Consider the following 20,748-nt stretch of genomic DNA (forward strand, 5'->3'; position numbering starts at 1 on the left):
AACATATTCCCTGCATACATTTAAAATAATGTATGTATATACGGTGAACTGAACACACGGCAACATGCTTAAGTCATCTTTACTGTATGGGATATGATACAAAAATAAATAAATAAAAGAATGTGCAAATAAAAAGCCAGAAAGTGGGTACTGTATCTGTTAAAAGTGTGCACTAAACCCTACATCTGGCAGGAAATATAACTAAGCATTCACAGTAGCTTCCCAAGATAAACATAGTGGGCCCTATTTAGCAAATATGTGTGCAGCCGCCTCCGCTCATGCAAAAATGACAGCGTGTGACAGAGAGAAAATGAACCTTGGTTATAAATCTCCCTCCCGACCTGTGAGGGTACTGTGGAAAAGGAACAGCGTGCCCCGGACTGGATGGTCTGACCATTCATTCCAGGGAAAGCTGGAAGTTGGTCATCTGGAAAGGGGGCGGAGCCACGGTACACTAAGTCATTGTCCCAGACAGGAAGCGATGTGGCGATCGCGGATTGGAGAAAGCGATTGCACTCGTTAACCAAGGGGGCGTGACTGACAATACTTAAGGGGACGTGGCTGAGCGTTCTGTTCCTTTGTTATGTTTACAGACGTACCAGAAAGGACAGTGAATATTGTGAGTCTTTATTTATTTTGTCGTTGCCAATACTCTGATTATTGTTGTTATTACACGGCTAAACACGTACTAGGCGCTGTCGCTAAAGGCCAGCACAAACCTGGACAACACTGCACTATTGTTCATATAATAAATTGTATTTCACCACTTGCACATTAGCACTCACTTTGGACTTGTGACCGTGTTGTGTCTTGTGTGTGTTTATATGGTGGATATTATTTCATCACAGAACCCCTGGGTTCTACTGAGTAGTACACATCGTTGTGCTCTGCCATTCACTATTATTTACAGTTGTCAAGTGACTTTGGATTATAAATAAACACCATTGCACCTGGATTATCATTGTCTGTCCTTCATTAATCACTTCATCACTCCTGCACCTGTGCACTGCAAACCACTTTGCCATACAGCGTTAGTGACCCGCGCCCAGCCAATCAAAGCACAGTGGGGGGAGTAAGGTTACAGCCAATAAGGATTCAACATTCCCTATAAGAGCACCTGTGCATCTACGATAGCGAATGGAAGGCATTTTGAAACCAAAAAAAAGAAGGAAGGAGACAAAAGCGCAAAAAAATTACAAATCTCCAGCTGCCCAAGTGAGGAGGATGACCAAGCCCCTCAAGCAAGGTTACAAAATAAAAAATAATGCTTTGTCTGACCTGCCTGGTACTTGCAGCACCACTGGGGCTTCAAGTTCAGCATCTGCTTCCCTCAAACCCTGTAATCTTTCCTCTGTAAGTTCAACATCACATCCATTACAGAGAGCTGTGTTATGTAAAACACAACCAGCCAGGATGATATTGCTAACCTTCTGATTATTATTTATTTCTTAGCAGACGCCCTTATCCAGGGTCACTTACAATTGTTACAAGATATCACATTATTTTTACATACAATTACATTATTTTTTACACATTATTTTTACATACAATTACCCATTTATACAGTTGGGTTTTTACTGGAGCAATCTAGGTAAAGTACCTTGCTCAAGGGTACAGCAGCAGTGTCCTCCATTGGGGATTGAATCCGGTCAAGAGTCCAGAGCCCTAACCACTACTCCACACTGCTGCCCAGTGTATTGTAGTGTTCCCGCAAAGACATCCAAACATTGGAATCGCATTTTGAGGATTCCAAATGTTCACTCAATTACAGTAAAATCACATTTAAAGGTACGGTTATACCTCTGTTCAGCAGGGGTCGTGGGGTTGAGCAGCAGTGTCAGTAGCCACCGCTTCAGTGGATACCCGTTATCCCCTATCAACCAGCCTCCTAGACTGTCATCCCGCTGAAACACCGCTGAATTAGCAAGGATAAACGAGTCATGAGCGGAGCCAGGATGGTTAGCATACACATTTGTGATGTAGTTGTTGGCATCACACACTACTTGCACGTTGACAGAATAGGTCCCTTTACGATTTATGTAGAGGTGCCTATTCTGTGTTGGTGGCTCCCAGGACACCAAGAAACTTTGTATTTTGTTGTAGTGAGAGACAGGGAAATGGATGAATTATGCTGCCGCTTTACTAAAGCTGCAAGTACATCTCGCACTGCACATGATACAGCACACTGGCTTATGCTGGCAGTATAACCCACAGTACGTTGGAATGAGCCAGTGGTATAAAGTGCAGCGGATAACCTTAGTACTACAGGCAAACAGTGTGCTCTCCGCATGTCTCCTTCCAGGTCAGCCTGAAGCAGGTGGCAGATGTCAGTGATTGTTTGTTTGTTGAGATAAAATTGTTGCATACATTGTGTGTCAGACAGGCTCAGAAAAGACAGATGACTTACTGTGGGACGTCTCCTCCTCTTCCTCTCTCTTTGTCTGGCCACATAGGAATCCAGTGCACACTCCATATTTCTCTTTTTTCTCTGTCTCTTTTCTTTACCTGCTTCCCTGGTAGTTTCGCTGGTATTTATAGTCTACCATGTAATTTGCACAGTTTAGACCTGTTTTTCACATGTCAGTTGAAACACAAACGTTAACACTGTTGATGGTTTGCTAAATCGCTACATTTGTATGTAAATGAGGACACTCCCCTAAAGTTCAGCCCATGTCCAGTGCTAACTCTGACTTGCCAGGTGGGCACTAAAACACGGTTGCTAAATCACATAGGTGGGCAAAGTCTGTTTGCCCACACGTGCATCAGATTTGCAATAACTGTCTGCAAAAGTGTTTTGCGATTGCCTTAGGGGTTTGCGAACGTTGCTGAATAGGGCTCTTTGTCTTTAAAAGAAAGGAGAAGCATCAATGTTTACATTTCATCTTGGAGATGTTTATACTTTTCAATTAACTGCTCCAGATGCCACAACTATTTACACAGAAATGATTCTGCTAAACTAAACTTTTCCCAACACAAGATTCAATTTAATTGTTTGCAAAACACTGCTTTTTTAAAGCTAATTGACGTGTATTCATTTGTCCTTTACAGAAAAGACAACACAAGATATATAGATAGGAGTTAATAAAGACTGGAGTAAACACTTTGAAAATGTGTCCCTGTGTATTGTAGTAACTGATAGACAATCTAACATTTATTCAAGGGTTGTTCCCTGGTAAAATGTTACAATGAGATGATATGGGTGTTAAGGTAGCTTTAATTGTGTCTTGTGTAACTAAGCTATCTTGCATCGTATATGACTTGCGTGTTTGATATACGCTTTGCAGGTAAAAAGCAGATTTAAGCAGAAAAGTGATTTTATGCTATTTACCAAAATGTTTATGGTGTATGATAAAAATATAAATTGATAATTTTATGTATTTATTTTTTCACTCTCAATACCCTTAGTAATTTTAAATGTTAAACTTTCACACTCCTGACTGACCTCCTCTCGAAAACATCACAGCTATACTGCTTCACTTAGTGTTTATACAATATAGCTGTCAGACTCTGTGAATTTCTTTATTTCCACCCTCCGAGTCATTGATTTGTCAACATGCAAACTGAACCCACCCCTGGGATCCGTATCAAACAACTATTGGTTAGAAAGCCGAGTAGTAAACTTTTCAAGTCTTCCGTTCGTTGTAACTGCAATGCTACAATAATGCAGGTGACTTTGAGACTGGATAAAGTAGGACAGTAACAAAAAAAAAGAGAAAATGCTACTCAAGGTTTGCAATTGCGCGTTGTTGAATTGCCAAAATACATGTTAATTGCAATGCTGAAAAAACAGTATGTGACTGGAGACGAAACAAAGACAAACTTAAAATGGCCAAAGAAAAATGAGCTGATAGGAGGAAAGTGTTTATGGCCTGATGTCGAAAACATTTTGTTTGAATGAAGTACTTTGAATGACTTTAATACATACTGTAACTTGTTCTACATGTCAGTGCAATGCAGTGGTACACTTGGAAAGTATGTGTGTGGTTGTGGTTCTGATTAACAAAACTAAATGAATGTATTTGTACAGCTGGAAATTGAATGCAATTGTACTGCACCGTGTGCAGCACTAATATGCTTTGTTTACTGGTTGTTAGATGGTGCACTGTTATTGTTTTTTTCTTTTGCTTTTTTAATTGATGAAGAAGCACTGTTTAATACTTTTCTTTTAAATTTGAATTAATATAACAATTTCGTAAAAACCAATGCAGCATGAACTATTGTCTAAGCATGGTTTTGGAAAGAAATGTTCAATGAAACAAAGATGATATGTTCTTGAACTTGTTTGGGTACTTGATAAGCTAAAATAAAATACCAGTAGTTTAAAACAGATGTGATGTGCGATGTATAACTTCATTTTACGCTCTGTTAATTATAATTTTTTAAATTTTGAAAAACGAATAGTTTCTAGCAGTTTAACTAAAAACGAAAAACAACACTGTAAAAATATTAATGGAATAAAATGTTGCAAGCAAGGGTTATTTCGAAACAAAACCTGTATGTCTTTCTTTATTTATCGGTGTTGCATGTAGGGAACAAAAATCAATTGTAAAAAAAGTGTTTTCCTAAAATTGAAGTCTCAAAAAAGGGGGAGCAACTTTTATGCCAGTGCAACCTGTAATACGATTTTTACAGTATACTAAAAGAAAATAGCACAGTGGACAAAACAGACACTGGATAAACCCTAAATAATCGCACTGGTATAAATCCAGCACGAATAGCAATTGTTACTTATAAAGTTTACATGGTCACCTTATATATAACCCACACTATATACAATAAACCAATATACACCCAGGGGCAGGGGCGACCCCGGCACAATTGTGCAAAAAAAGATTTACACATTAAGTACATTGTTACTATGCATAATGACATTATAATTATGTGTAAGCATACACATGTATGTACTAAGTAACTACTATCTAAATACACAGCAATTAGAGACCTAATGTAAAGTGTTACCAAAGCAAGAATATTAGATATCAGATAAATCTGAGCTTTTCCTGTAAGCTAGTTCAAGCAAGCACAGGCATCCAATTGAAATTCATACAACCCAAAAAACAGGCGAGAGACACATTCAGGAGAAATTTAAACACGTTCTTCTAAGAACAAGTGGACTGGCTTCTGGCTAGTAAAACAAATAAATAATATTTTTTTTTCTTTTAGATATAATTTTAATACTGTATTAAATACAATATTGGTAAATTGATAGATACATGAAACAGTTGTAGTTCTGGACGCAATAACAACATAGAACCTTGTGTATCCATTAAAACAGTCCTAAAAAGCATTACATGACTTGTTACTTACATGATGTAAAGGTTTGTCATTAGGGCCCATGGTCTCTTTACAGCAGGTTTAAATTTATGAAATCAATCATATTACAAAGGTGGTCTCTTACAAAACGTGACTTTAACCATATCACAAAACTGTGTTTGTGTTCATAGCCCTGGGAAAACATTTGGAAGTGGTCAGCTGGATAACAGTACCATGGCTAGATATTGTCAGGTTCGACCTTTGTTGCTACTTAATTATTAATATAGTTCATTGTCTGTAGTGTATACATGTGACCTTTTAAACAGAAAACAAACATGAACCAGTATCTGTTCCCTAACCCCAGAAAAGAGTATGAACTCTCTTACAACTCGTGTAAAAAAAAAATGAAATCGGTGTATAGCCAATAAACAGTGGAAAACACCGGAAAAACAGTGGAAATCAATTCACATTGACCACCCCTTTCCCATAAAATAAAATTAAAAAACTACTACAAAAAGAAAAACATTTCCTAGTGAATATTTTAAACCCACCCCAAGTACAGAGTGACAGCACATTTATATTGGAGACTCAGTTTGCAAGATTTAAAACAAGATTACAATTAGGAATGGATGGTTGTTCGCAGGATTAAAAATTGTATTACAGTTAAGATACAGAGGGTTTAACACAGACTTGCAAATTGTGGTGAAATGTAAAAAAAATGCCTGCACACAAAACCCCCAGAAAAATGTGCCCATGACCACAAGGATTTAGTTGTGGAAGACAGTAAAGGAAAGAAGGTACAATTTAAGTGTGCAATAACTCTAAATATAAAAATAAGCACTGAAAGATGAAATTAATAAAAACTGAAAAACAGAAGCCCTAGTTATAATGTTGTCTTTGAAACAAAATCAACAGTGAAAGACTTACTGTGAACAAATGCAGTTTAAGAAATCCCTAATTAAAATTTGAATCCCTTTGTCATCCCTTTCTTTTTCTCTAGTTTCTGTAATTAGACTTTAGCTGCAGGGGGAAAAAAATGAACGCTGAATTTAAATTGCAGCTCCTCTCTGCTCTATTTTCTTGCCGAGTGCCCATAAAATTGATTAGTTCTCTAAAGACAGTGGCTATCCTTCCCCTTAAATTATTTAGTTTCCCATTATTATAATCAAGATTAACAATGCTATAATGAAGTCCTGTCTGGAAACGAATGAAGGAAGATAAAATGCACCTGTGACAGACAAACCATGGAAAAACAGAGGGTGAAAGGTTAGTATGTGGCATCCCAGGGTGTGCAGAAATCAGTATTGCACAGTATTAATTATCTGTACCAGAATGTAAAACCATTCATCTGAAGGTAATATATGTTTTACGAGACCTAATAGCTTGTTCTATCGCAAGTGAAAAAAAAAGAAAATGCATTATATTTGCTCGAACACATAGAGACCTGGAGCTAATGCAGTACATGGTTTCCATTTAACCTTTAAAGTTGTTTTCTTTTTCATGCACTAAATGTAACAACGTACAGACAATGTTGTCAATTAACTAAAAAGGGCTGTTAATATCAACCTTTTATGTGCAGACGGTAATGCTCTTTTGAGGTTAAAGGAAAAGCCAAACATTGATTTGCACATTTTGTCTTTAATGTAACTAATGAAATGGGATTGCCCGTCAAATAAATACAAAAATAAAAGAGAGAGAAGCTTGTAATCTTTTTTAAAAAAAAACTTTTTTTATATATCAAATCTAAAGATTTGGAGAGAATAATATGTTAGTTAGATGGAATGGTTTCAACATATACATTCCATGCTAAAAAAAGCCCTTCAGGAATACTAGACTAATGCAAAGAGATAAGTAAGGTTTCTAAAGTTAGATTAGGACTGTTAGATAAGGACTTTAAAGTAATGATTAAAAAAAGATAAATTAATCTGTATGCCATCCTTTATCACATGAAGTACTCTAGAGTATTTTAAAAGTTTCAGTACTGGAGCTAAATTTGTATTTAGTTTTTTTATTTTCTTTTTAGATATAATGCTTTTCTGCAAGCTTTCACGAAATACATTTTGACCTGGGCTATGCAATACTCTTACTCAATACTCAAGTACATGTGTTACCATCCAGCCATGGGCTAATGCATTGTATACAGAAGCATTACAACAGCAACAAGAACAATTCACATTTCTATAGCAACTTTCATCCCAAGGATCCCAGAGCGCTTCACACACACGCACGCACGCACACACACACACACACACACACACACACACACACACACACACACAATGAACAATTAAACCACTACATTAAAAACTAATACAGAATTTGATAAAACAGAAATTTAAAAAGAGATACAATAAGTTGTTTTAATTGTAAAAAAAGAGTATAAAACAAAAACGCAATACAATTTAAATGTAAAGACAAAAAGAAAATGCTGTTTTGATTGTAAAACAGGGAAACTAAGATAGCAACCTTGATTTAAAAACAGTAAGCATTAGCCAAGACATATAACTGTGTGAATCACAGAGACAGACGTACTGTGTGTAACTGAGATGCAATGGCTGCACTCAGTGCGTTTAATAAACAAACAAAAGGTTTTAAACAGAAAACAGGACACGGCACTTGAGGCCAAAATAAACAGACAAACAAAACGGATAAACACTAAACAAACAGTGGACGGACAGACAAACAAACACAGGGAGTCTAAACAGTTGTTGTTATTATTATTCTTTTTATTATTGTTTATTTTACCTCCTCTCCACACCCGTTCTCCACTCTCCGAACACACAACCCCGAGTGAATGAAACATGCATCTATATATACTGTTGTGCCAGGATTCAATTACCAATTAATTATTCACTTGAATCCCAGCACGTGAATTAATTATGTGCAATCCCCTGCCTAAATACAATTATACATTTTAAATAACTCGTGCTGCACACACTTATTTATATCCCGTGTACCAACTACAATACACCAACATTAACACACGCAACATACAACATATAACACACAAATGTACACGGGGCGGGGCACATTGCCACAGACTGTCATTAAGTACATTAGGTACATTGTAACTATGCTAATACCATTGTAATTTTGTGCAAGTACACAGGCATTTACTAAGTAACTAATATATAAATACACAGTAATTAGAGTCACTTAATGTTAAGTCTTACTAATATAATTGGAATTTAAATAAAAAGAAATATGGAGTAGTGCGGTATTGCTCGTCGATTATATTACAAATCTGATCATTTGTTGCTATATAAACATTGATATTGTGGAAGATATCATGCTTTTAAACTGATAGATATTAATTGCTTGCAAATGGTCAGTGAATTCACAAAAGTGAAATTACGGTGGATACAATTACAGTATGTTATAGGTCTGAAAAGTCATAATATGCCATAGTTCTGAGGTGACCTAATCTTAGACAATTAAGATTACGTCACCTCAGAAAAACTATTGTACAATATGTTTCTAATTGTATTACTAATGTATTTAATTATAGTGTTCATATTTTTAGGACAGTTAACATAACATTTTAGTTAGGATTTGTAATAAACAATTGATAAATCAACTATACATGTGTTATAAAGGTTGTAATAAACATTATACAGTCAGATATCCATTACCCAGATACACGTCAGTCATGTTTTACGGCCCTTCTATTAAGAATAAAATCAATCCCCATTATACATGTGTAACAAATTAATGCACTTACCCGTCACACGCGATTTCTGACTCCGTCACCAGTTTTCTGATACAAAGCCCATCTCTTCAATGTTACAATTTATCTGAATATCCGTCACAGCTTGCGTTTAAAAAAAAAAAAATCTCTCTAATGCCAAATCAGTCTGTCTTATATTGTGCAGTTACACAGCGCTTCCTCCAGTTTCACCTGACGAAAATGCAGCCAAAACAAAGTGAACAAGACAAAGCTAGGGTAATGTAACAGTTAATCATTAAATAGTTCTAGATACTGTGATGTATTTTTTTTTTTTTTATCTGTGATCTTTAGTTGTTTTTGGGCATTTTCATTTACAAGTGAACTGTGACATTAGGGCCTTTCGAGCACTATAGTCTGCAATTGGATACTGTTTTAATTCTGGAAACTAAATTGCATTACCTCTTACGTTGTATGCAGTTCTGTGCATGGGTAACATTTTGATTTAATTTTGTTGTTGGGTCATTAACGGGGAATTTTACATACTGCTGCAATACGTACCGAATTTAAAAGTATGTACTGTACTACAGTCCATGTGTCCAGTCGTCTCTTTTGGCAAGTGATATTTTCAGAATCATATCATTCAGAATCAAAATACTCCTTCTGTTAAAAATATAGTAATATACCAAAAAAAAAACAATGCAGTACATCTAAATGGAAGCCTACTTATTTTAAAACAGTCCTTTCAGATATGTATTTTTGATATTGTCCATTTTTCAGGAACACAAAAAAGATACAAGGGTTGGAACGGGCCAAAATAAAATAATCAGATATGCATCACACGCGTTTAACCGTCACTGAAGTCAAAATTGTATAGGGTCGGATATGTGAGAGCTGACTGTAGAATCTTCATCATGGCTAGGTAACCCCTTCCATACCCTGACCACTCTCTGTGTAAAGAAGTGCCCCCTGCCCTCTGTCCTAATCCTATCTCCATGTAATCAAAGCTTTTAGTAGCACATTCATAAATAATATTTTTAACTGTGGCCCATTTTCAAAATCCAATATTAAAAGCATTCGGTACATCGTAAGGTCTTATTGGGCGTCTTTGGTCTTTATTTCTGTGGAATACTCTCAGTGGTGCTTTCATCTGCCAAGTGCATCGCTGTATACTGTATATGTTGCACTTGAACCAGTGGTGTGCCCTTGGGCACTGCAAGAGATCAAGAACAGCTAAGTAAACACAATGTAAAGACACAGCAGCTGAACTGATATTGTACCCATGAATTAATCCATGCAATAGCAATAAAAAGGTACAGTATTTCTCCTAGTCTACCAATACCCAAATGTGTAGTCATAATGCCACCTCTTTCCCTTTATATAAATGCACTTCCTTGGATTAATTAACTCTTTTTTTTGCCCTTGAGATCATTATTCTAAACATTAACCTTAGGAGCACAAACAAACCACCTGATTTGCTAAAAGCGGGTGATTAACCGCCAATGAACACCTGCTGCTCAAAAAACAAATGCAGCTGCGGCTGTGCTGTGTTACAACTGGTGACACATTAACACAGCATTAGTCTTCTTACCACACGCTGTAATAATTACATTTCATTAGAATAATTTTATATTTAGACCTTTAAATGGATGTGACCCCTGAACTGGAAAATGGATGCCAGTTACAGTGCACCATCCGTATGCACAAGTAAGAGGTAAAAAAAACGATGGCAATGTGATTGAGATAGCAGATAGAATAGTGTTTGAGAGCCTTAAATATCAAATTGATTGTACGGTTCTCCAGAGTAAAATCCCTTGGGATCTTCATTCTGAGGGGATCATGGCACCAAGATTTATACAGTAGATGGTGTGGGGTTTTCTTTGCAATATAAAACAAGAAAAAGTATGTTTTAAAAACACATTGATCAATTTACTGTAGGCAGAGGGAAAGGTGATGGTGGAGGTTAGGAGTATCCACCCATACTCATAGAGTGTTAGTAGACAAAACCTAAAAATACCTCTAGTCCGTCAGTTGTGGTCTTCTGATGGTAGCCCCCTTTTTCAGTTATGAAACAACGGATTGAAGAACACAGACACTGAAGAGAAAGTAATTACAAAGCACTAATCAGTGCTCAGCATAATAAATTATTTCTACGATATGGCTACAAAATACAACTTAAGCCTTTTATTGATGAGGTTAGCATGTCATTATGTGGTGCAGAGATGAGTTTAAATCACCAAAATGATAAGCATGAGGATGTAAAACAGCAGAATACACGATTTAAGGTTTTGCAATAAGTGCACTTTGCTTCCAGTCCAAGCAAATGTGTCATGGATTTGAAGAAAATAAATGCCATCTTATTCTTTATACAAATATAGAAAAGGAACTGCTCAAGTTAGGTGCAGCTTGTGAATCGTTAAAGACATTCTTTCAACCTGACCTTATAAAATACATTTTTAGCCATCTGCTTTTCTGATCCTTTCAAAGGTTTTTGCAAAATGTGGTAAAAAAAGTAAACATAGTGAAAACATGTGATGGCAATGATAGTATATCACACAGAAGTACAGTATGGTAAATGGACGGTAGAAGTATAGGAAAAGCCTGGTTAACTACAACATTACTGTGCAAATTAACATGGTAATATTGCTATGGGTCAAAATACTCACAAAATATGGGTAAATATATTTGACAACTAGAAGTTTCTTTTTCATCTACACTGTATTATACTTTGCTTGCCTCCCATAACTCCATGGTCTTTTTATTTTTTTGACTGACCTCATTCAGGGAATTGACTCTGTAAAAAGTTGTGTCTGCCTCTAATGTGCACAACTTTGTATATTCATGTTTTTCTACTCTCTCTCTTCAGGCACACAACAATGTATTCCACTGACTCAGTATTTTCTGGTAATTAGAAGGCCTTTTTTTAGTTTCATTGCTTTCACAGAACAATACATTGGTGATGCTTGCTTAAATGCCCCCCATTTCCCTCCAAATGGGTTCATACATCCTGTTGATAGATGTATATGTGAAAATGTATGGATTGTGTACAATTGCAACCCAGCATGCCTTTTGTCATAATAACCTAAATGTATATTGTTCGACACCAAGACAACCACACTTCTGATAAATACCCTAAGTGAACACTGCCTGTACTGTATATTAAAGGAATACTGTGAAAAGGAATACTTCCCAAAATGTACGTACAATTACATTTTGTATCTGCTTATTATCCCACAGTGTGTGTTCCTAATTGCATTGTATTATTATCTCAGCACACATGGATATTTGACATTTAGCAATCTCTGAGGATGCCTGAGCAAAAAGGGCTAGAATGTGCAACATGGAACTCACTGTTTCAGGGGGCAAGACATTACCTGTTCTGTGTTATGACACCCAGAAGGTGTACCCCATCCTCTATCCCCCTGCGAGCCCTGCTCACGATGGTCAAGGTCTTTGGGCTGAACATAATTCCCCCTGGGAATCTGGAAATAGACCACCGATGCATCTTGCCTTGCATTCACTATAAACCTTTTCTGTTTACAAATGCAGCTATTTCACTTCCCTACTTTTGCATGGCTGTTGCATTTGGTTTGATTGGCATTTAAATCTATTCACATTTACTAAATCTTTAAACCTATTTTTGTCTCTCTGTGCTTTTTGAATTGGGTTCGCAAGCAGAATAAACAGTACATTTCATGGAAAAGAAATAACAATTCACAGAAATGAAACAAGCACGCTGTTGCTTTTATAATTCTGGACCGGGACCACACTGTGGTGGCCATATGTGCTTTACTTTCATTTTGTTTTTTCATTGTGACCTTCACCATAGTCAAACTTAGCCAAGACATCTGATCTTAACTGGAAGGTTTTAAAGGTACCCCTGAATTTTAACAGTTACTGTTGTATGAACAAACACATTGCTGTTTTACATATTACAATTCAACTGAATGCACTGCACAGAACACAACAATAATGGTTAAGGGACATCGTGATGATAAGACTTTGTGTTCATTGATCATGTTTTGATTATTGGTCATGTACCTGGAACTCTATGATGTTGATAGCTCTTTTTTTTAAGTATGTCTATCATTTATGTCGTTTTTGCACTTGCAGTTGATCAATTCTTTGTATAAAAGTATGGTAAAACATAATCTATTGGTTTGCTTTCTTATGTTAAGTATTTAAGGCTGTAACACGTTTAGTTGCAGCGATCCCTTGCTCTCTCCCACTGATTGGTTCCACGGAAATTACCAGGACATTAAAGTCCTAGTCCTTTGTTTCGAGGACCTCATTGAAAACAAATAAGGTCTTGAGTCTCATACAGGCTGTCCTGGGACAAAAACTTTAAAGAATAAAGCCCTACAGATATGGCCTGATGGATGATAATGGAGAAATGTGGGGAAATGCAATGACAGTGCAGTTTCAGCACTGTGAATCCCTAAAATTAATTTAAATAAATAAAACAAAATGCCACTAAATTATCCAGGATATGTTGTTATTGTACAGTATGTACGGAGTGAGTCTTACAAGCTTTGTGTTATTTTTTTTTTTAAAGGGGTTGAAAGCGATATACAGAAATATCTTGCTCACTAGAAAGGACCTTTACAACCTTATTGTTTTTATGATATCTTTCCTTACTGGTTAAATAAATCTCTCTAATCCTTTTTTTATTACATGAAAGGCATAACATTTCATTTGTAAGAAGCAGCTTTTTTATATGCCATTTTCCTACATACAGTAGCTTTCAATTAATCGTGAAATGTAATGTCTTCAAATCCCAGGGTATTCACTTGCTTTTATCAGTGTCTCTTTTATGTGTAAACAATCATTTGTTGCCATTATCTCCTTAAAGTATTCAAAGGATTTTTAAAAGAGACAAATCTGATTTTGGCTAGCCTTGATACTGTACATATTGAGAAATGAAATACACAATCATGTGTATCAGTGATTCTCAACGGTGGTCACCAGACCCCCAGTAACCCACAACAGTCCATGGTTTAATAACTGCTATAAAACTGTCATTCAGCCCATTTTACAGCAGAGCCCTTCTAACGGTAAAGTGTTGATCTTGTACATGTTTTTTTTTTTATGACGTCCCTAACCGCAAAATGTTTCTCATGCATGTAGAGCATAAAGGCATAAAATAACTTGCAGCATATCCACACATGACCTATCTAGCTGAAGTAGTGCTGAATTTATTTTGGGTATCAAAGGTATATGATAGGCTGCGTGGTCCGGTGGTTAAAGAAAAGGGCTTGTAACCAGGAGATCCCTGGTTCAAATCCCACCTCAGCCACTGACTTCACTTAAGTCACTAAACCTCCTTGTGATCCATCTTTCGGGTGAGACGTATTTGTAAGTGACTCTGCAGCTGATGCATAGTTCACACACCGTAGTCTCTGTAAGTCGCCTTGGGTAAAAGGCGTCTGTTAAAAAAAATAATAATAATAAATATGGGGCTTGTCATGAATATTCATGAACCTATCTATCTTGTGTCCTCGATCTAACGCCAAACCTCATTTGATTTTGTTTTCTTTTTGTATTACACAAGCCCATGATATAAATGACTCATATTGTCAATATGAATCAGCCACACTATAGATTTTGTGATTGAAGGCTCAATTGTGGCTGATCAGAGCTTCAATGAAAAGCCCTATTTTGCCATTTAATTTAGAAGCTATGTTGTTTTGAATCCAGAGTAAGAAAACATATTATATTGATTGAGTTTGACTGAATTCCTAAATTCTTATTCTGATATATGTTTGATCTCGAAAAATAAATTGTTATCATGACAAAATATCCTTTTTCCTGAGGGTCTAATCTACTTTTGTCAGAAAAAAAAAATAATATTTGTTCGTGAGGCGGACATATTTATTTCAGTTTAAAAAACAAAACCTGCCTGAAAATCATATATCGTTAGTAAACCATGACATGTCTATATAATTGGGACTCCTAAGATTGACTGTAATGTTGTCTTTTCATTTTGTGAGTGGGAAATGTGTATATTTTATCTTTTAAAATCTTTCTTGAAAAAAGCAGCTGTTCTGGCAAAAATAGAAGTACTCTGCTGAAAAAAGGGATATAGAATGTCATTTCTTTTGTCGTGATAGGGATCTAATTTCCTGAGGTTCTTTCATTCTCACGTAAAAATAAGTACTCTGGCAAAAAACGAATATAGAATGTCATTTCTTTTGTCGTGAGGAGGATCTACTTTCGTGATGTTCTTTCTTTCTTGTGAAAGACAATGTACTCTGGTGAAAAAAGATTGTGGACAGCTACCACCGACTCCTCGGGAGAGGTTTGCCCAAGACAGACAGCACTTCACGGGGAGCAGTGTGAGTTACCTCCCTATCATTTGAATTGCTGATATCTGAGCCTCTGTTCGAGTTGGAAATACAAAATACCCCTCATTTTGTTTCTCTGCTCTCCCTCTACTGAGACTGGTTTGTTTGGTTTTTCTAGTGGAAACTGAAAAAACCACCATTAATTGCCGCCGGGTCCTTGGGTAATAATAAGGGACGTGCATGAAGCTGCAGTCTGTAGTGTGGAGGTTAGCATGTTTACCTAGCACGATCAGTGGATCGAAAAAGTATTTTTTTTTTTTTGTAATATTAATTATACTTTTATACTAACATCATTTATCAGTTTTTTTTAATGAGTGCGAACATCCAAAATGCTATTATTATTAAATGGTTATAGTAAAATTAAATGTCCTCGCTTGAAAACTATCAACTATTAAGTTTTTACATATTTATTTATTTATTTATTTATTTATTTATTTATTGCTGAGAGAGATGGTACAGCTATGGCAACAACTTTTGCATCAATTTATTTTTTTTGGATTGTAGAAATTATACATTTCCATTGGGGTATGTCAACTTTTGACAACTGTATATAGTGAATTCTACATGTCATGGTAACATGAGCTAGATGATATTTATATATCTCCTTCTATTTAACCACATTGACAGCCCCCTGCATTTTTTTTTTTTTTTTGGAACAAGGAACTTGGAAGTCTGTCCTGTTCTATTCTTTGCTTAACTTGTGCATACACGCACCCTCCTGCCTTACTAGACTTGCCTTTCTTAGTGCCCACTCTTTCCTTCCCATCCTCCTTGAACAATGGGTAATCGTCTCTGGTGGCCTTGTTTTCCTCAGTTCTCCTTGACTTAAGGACCTCTCCCAGTCTCCTTAGCGCCGTAGAGTCAGCAGTATCATTTTTTTGCAAGGCCTTTGTCTGCAGTCTGTCGTATTGTGCTTGTGAAGGCTGCATTAAAGCAATAAACAGCATGCACGAAGCAGTGTTTATTTGTACCTTTTTTTTTTTTTTAGACAACAAATTCATAAACTAAGTCCATGCTGAAGATGAGCGTGTAAAATAAATATGTCCAAACAGATTAATTGACTGTTGAAAGCTTAGCTTAGCACCTACTGTCTGTATACTGTAGTGTACACAGCACAGTGTGTGAAGCACAATGCCATTACAGAACTAGGAATAAAAAAAGGGAATTTAATTTAAACTTACACTAGGCTACCATGGTTCAGACTTAACTATATGTTGTGTCCATGCTTATAACTATAACATACAGTAGTTGATATACTAACTGCAACATACAGTATAAGCTTTTTTTTTCTTTTTTTTTTTTAACTAGGGTATTGAAACCACTAGCAACATTTTGCATTAAAAAAGAAGACAGCCACTACAGGCAATTCCCCAAAAAACGGTAACACACTGTAACAGAAACATCTGCTATTCTGTAAAAATAGGTTACGAAAAGGTCCTCTGGTGAAGTGAGTAATCCTGACCCTTCTTGTGAGTGTGATTCCATAAAATGTATGTGAGTGTGCATTACTTTTAGCTCCAGTTAAAACTTGCCTGATTGATATAAAATTATCTGACATATTTATTATATATATATATATATATATATATATATATATATATATATATATATATATATATATATATATATATATATATATAGTGAGCTTTTAAACTCTATTTATTATGGACTCTGTCTGAAGTGTCCTATACAAGAGTAAGACAGAAACCAGAATAGCAAACAAAAGTAAATATTTATTAATTTTACACAACTCAAGTTTAGGAAAATAAAATAAAAATAAAGCCTAACCCAGTCTGTGGGCACTACCTCACTTTGTGATCCCTGACTAACAATTATAATAGGGCTGTTCCCTATCATAATAAAAATAAAATGGTCCTTCAATCTTCAAGTCTTCAGATAATTCCACAGGTGTATAGCAAGCCAAATTATCATTTACAGATATCTTAAAATGCATTTTAAGATATCTTAAATTGAATTGCCGATATCTCAAACTAACTCGATCTCAAGATATCTCAAACTCATTTCGAGATATCTCAAATTGACTTCCTGTCTAGTTTGAGATCTCTCAAATTGACTTCCAGTGAAAATGCTCTATGTTTTGCATGGACTTCTGGCCCATTTCACGATACCTGAAATTAAACAGGAAGTCAATTCGAGATATCTCAAATTCAATTCAAGATATCTCAAACTGGACAGGAAGTCAATTTGATATATATATATATATATATATATATATATATATATATATATATATATATATATATATATATATATATATGCCTGTATTTAATGTATTTGCATTATTTATTTACTTTTCTTGTATTTAATGTACTATGCCCTGTATTTGTATTATGCATTGTTCCTCATTATCTTGTAAAGCACTTTATATTGTATATATATTGATGGAGTTTACATTGCTAACCGGAATTACAGGCTTTAGGACCCTGGGGATAGGAGAGGTACACTTCTCCCAACCCCAGGTAAAGGCCTCCTAAATTTTATAATTTATTAGTAAATTGGTCGTAACGGGAAAATGCCGATCAGCTGCGACTGATCAGAGCATGTGGGGAGGAGAGAACAAGAGACCAGAAGAGCGTGTTTAATAGAAACCGTTTTCTGGTTGGGTGAAACAGGCTTAGCCTGTCCACGTTTAATAGAAACCGTTTTCTGGTTGGGTGAAACAGGCTTAGCCTGTCCCAGTTTAAAAGAAACAGTTTTCTGGGTTGGGGTAAACAGGCTTAGTCTGTCCCCATTTAGTCAGGGATGGTACTCTGTTTAAGGTAGGACTCTCTGAGAATTCTGTTCATTCCAATATTTACAATACCTTTTTTCTTGTCTAGTTTTCAGAACATTCTTCATGGCTAATATTGATCATACCATTTTAATTGAATCACTCCAGCCATTCACAGCTTTCGTAGCTCCAATTGAGTATTTGATTTTTCTTTCCACTCCTTCATCACAACCTTTAAGAGATTTAAAAAGAGGGTGGCATCTATTTTTGATTAATTTGGTCATCCCTCCTACAAAGTCTTCCTACATGTTACATTCAAACACAAATACTCATCTTTATCTTTGTTCTAACTCCTACTGCAAAGGAAATCATTGTTGAAATAAAAAAAAGTAGCTTCGTTTGGGATTAATTTGAGGAGCTATGCTCATACTTTAAAATGTTGGCTTAAACTATTGTGGCTCCCTTAAGGAATGGAGGTCACAGCTGGGAAATAATAATGTCACAATGAAAGCAGAAACTAGACAAAAAAATACAAACTTTGGTCATTATTTTTCTTTTTAAATGACATTTAACTTTATATTGCACATCTCTAATTTTTTTTTTTTTTTTGGTGCAATGACAATTTTTAGTAAAGGCTTTGGAAAATTCACCCAAGTATTGCATAGAGCAATGACATTTCAGAATTTATCTTTTTATAAATATTTTATAAAGTTAGACTATTCATAGTTTTCATTCCTATATAATTGTGGAATGAGTCAAGAAAGGTCATAGCTGATGCACCAACTTATCTTGGAAGCTTCCAACAGGTCTAGAGCTCAATTTTCATAAACTCATAAAACTTTGAAAAGCAAAGCACAAACTCCAAAGCACTTACACTGCATTGTGCAATTTCCCCTTTGCTTAAGGGTATATACTGTATAAGGTAACAGCATCCTGTCAGCATGGTTTTAGGAAAGGGAGATCGTGTCTAACTAACCTGCTTGATTTTTTTGAGGAGACATGTGGTGGGGAGCCCTGTCCCAGTGGATATTTGTGTGCTGTTGCGTTTGTTTTATTTGTATTGTATGATTTATATGTATATATGACAGTGAAAGCCAGTATTATTTTGTATTTGATTGATTGTTTGTCAGGATGAGCGAGATGCCGTCCGCCATGGTATTATTTTGTAATTTATTATTATTTGTAAAAACCTTGTGAGGATGCATAACTGCTCAGCTACTGATTAACCGTGTAACAAATTTTTTTTTTTTTTGGTTCCTGGGTAGTAAGTGTTATTTCCTAATTGCTTATGCCTCAGAAGTATAGAAAATGGCTATTATTCCCCACAAACTTTGCTTTTGTGACCATGTAACAGGGCGAGGTGCCCTGTACATTCATTTGTTTATTTATTTTCAGAACGGGGGTTCCCCCTCCGCCCTTGTGTTAGTTTGTGTTTGTTTATTATGATTTATTGTATTTATATGACGGTGAAGCGCTGGTTGTTTTGTATTTAGGACGGCGTAGCTGAATGTGTGTGGTATTATTTAGTAGCGTGGATGGGAAGCCCCATCCACGCAGTATTTAAAAACTCGTGCAGAAGGTGGCCATCTCCCGAATTAATTAAGTGATTTAATTTGTTGCTAATCGGGCGATGGTCACCTGTTATAAAAAGCCTGCAGTTCTCTAGCTCGAGGTGGGAGTTCAGAGGAGGAACGAGAGAGCAGAGAGACGGCGAGTAAAAACGAAAACGAAACTTAATAAAAGAAACATAGGAACAGTGAAGGCAATCTGCCCAGCCTGACCTTTGTTTCTGTATTTTTGTGTTCGGGATTTTGTTTTGTTTAAACCTTTTATTTTCGCTTTGTGAGCAAGTGTTTCTGTTTAAATATTTTATTTGTTTTTTTATTTGCTTAATAAAAACGGCAAACGCCGCCTTAACTGCAGTACTTCCCTGGTGTCAGTTTCCTTCCTGCTTCTGCCGTGACGTCACCACTCATCATTCCTGTCACAGACCAGGACAGTGATATTTTGAAATTTACCTATTTTTCAGAACATTCCAGATAGATTCAGTGCTGAGTAAACTTGGAGTAACTTCTAGAACTTTCCAGTAATATAAATAGTAGTATAAATACAGGGGCCTTAAGCCCACCAGTTCAGTTTAGTTCCAGCTGCCTAAGGATATATATATGCATTTTTCTGAGATGGCATCAATGTGACCAGTCTGTTTGAGGCAATCGGAATCACCTGTAACCAGAATGAGTGGCGCCTCTTCATTGACAGCTCATCCAGGAGCCTCAAAGCCGTGCTGCTCCATAATGGTAACAAGTACCCGTCTCTTCCCCTGGCTCACTCGGTGCACCTCAAAGAGGATTACAACAGCATCAAGACCTTGCTGGACGACTTGAAGTATGATGAGTACGGCTGGGAGGTCATAGGAGACTTCAAAATGGTGGCATTCCTGATGGGTCTCCAAGGCGGTTTTACCAAGTTTCCCTGCTATCTTTGCCTTTGGGACAGCAGGGACACCAAGGCGGACTACCACAGGCGGGACTGGCCACAGCGGACCGAGTTCTCTGTGGGGAGGAACAACGTCAAGTGGGAGCCACTAGTGGACCCCCGGAAGGTGCTGATGCCACCACTGCACATCAAATTGGGCCTTATGAAACAATTTGTCAGAGCTCTAGATAAGGAGTCGGCAGCCTTCAAGTACCTTCAAGACTTCTTCCCTAAGCTGTCTGAGGCAAAGGTCAAAGCCGGTGTCTTCGTCGGACCACAGA

Source organism: Acipenser ruthenus, chromosome 6 (assembly GCF_902713425.1).
Source record: "Acipenser ruthenus chromosome 6, fAciRut3.2 maternal haplotype, whole genome shotgun sequence".
NCBI lineage: Eukaryota > Metazoa > Chordata > Actinopteri > Acipenseriformes > Acipenseridae > Acipenser > Acipenser ruthenus.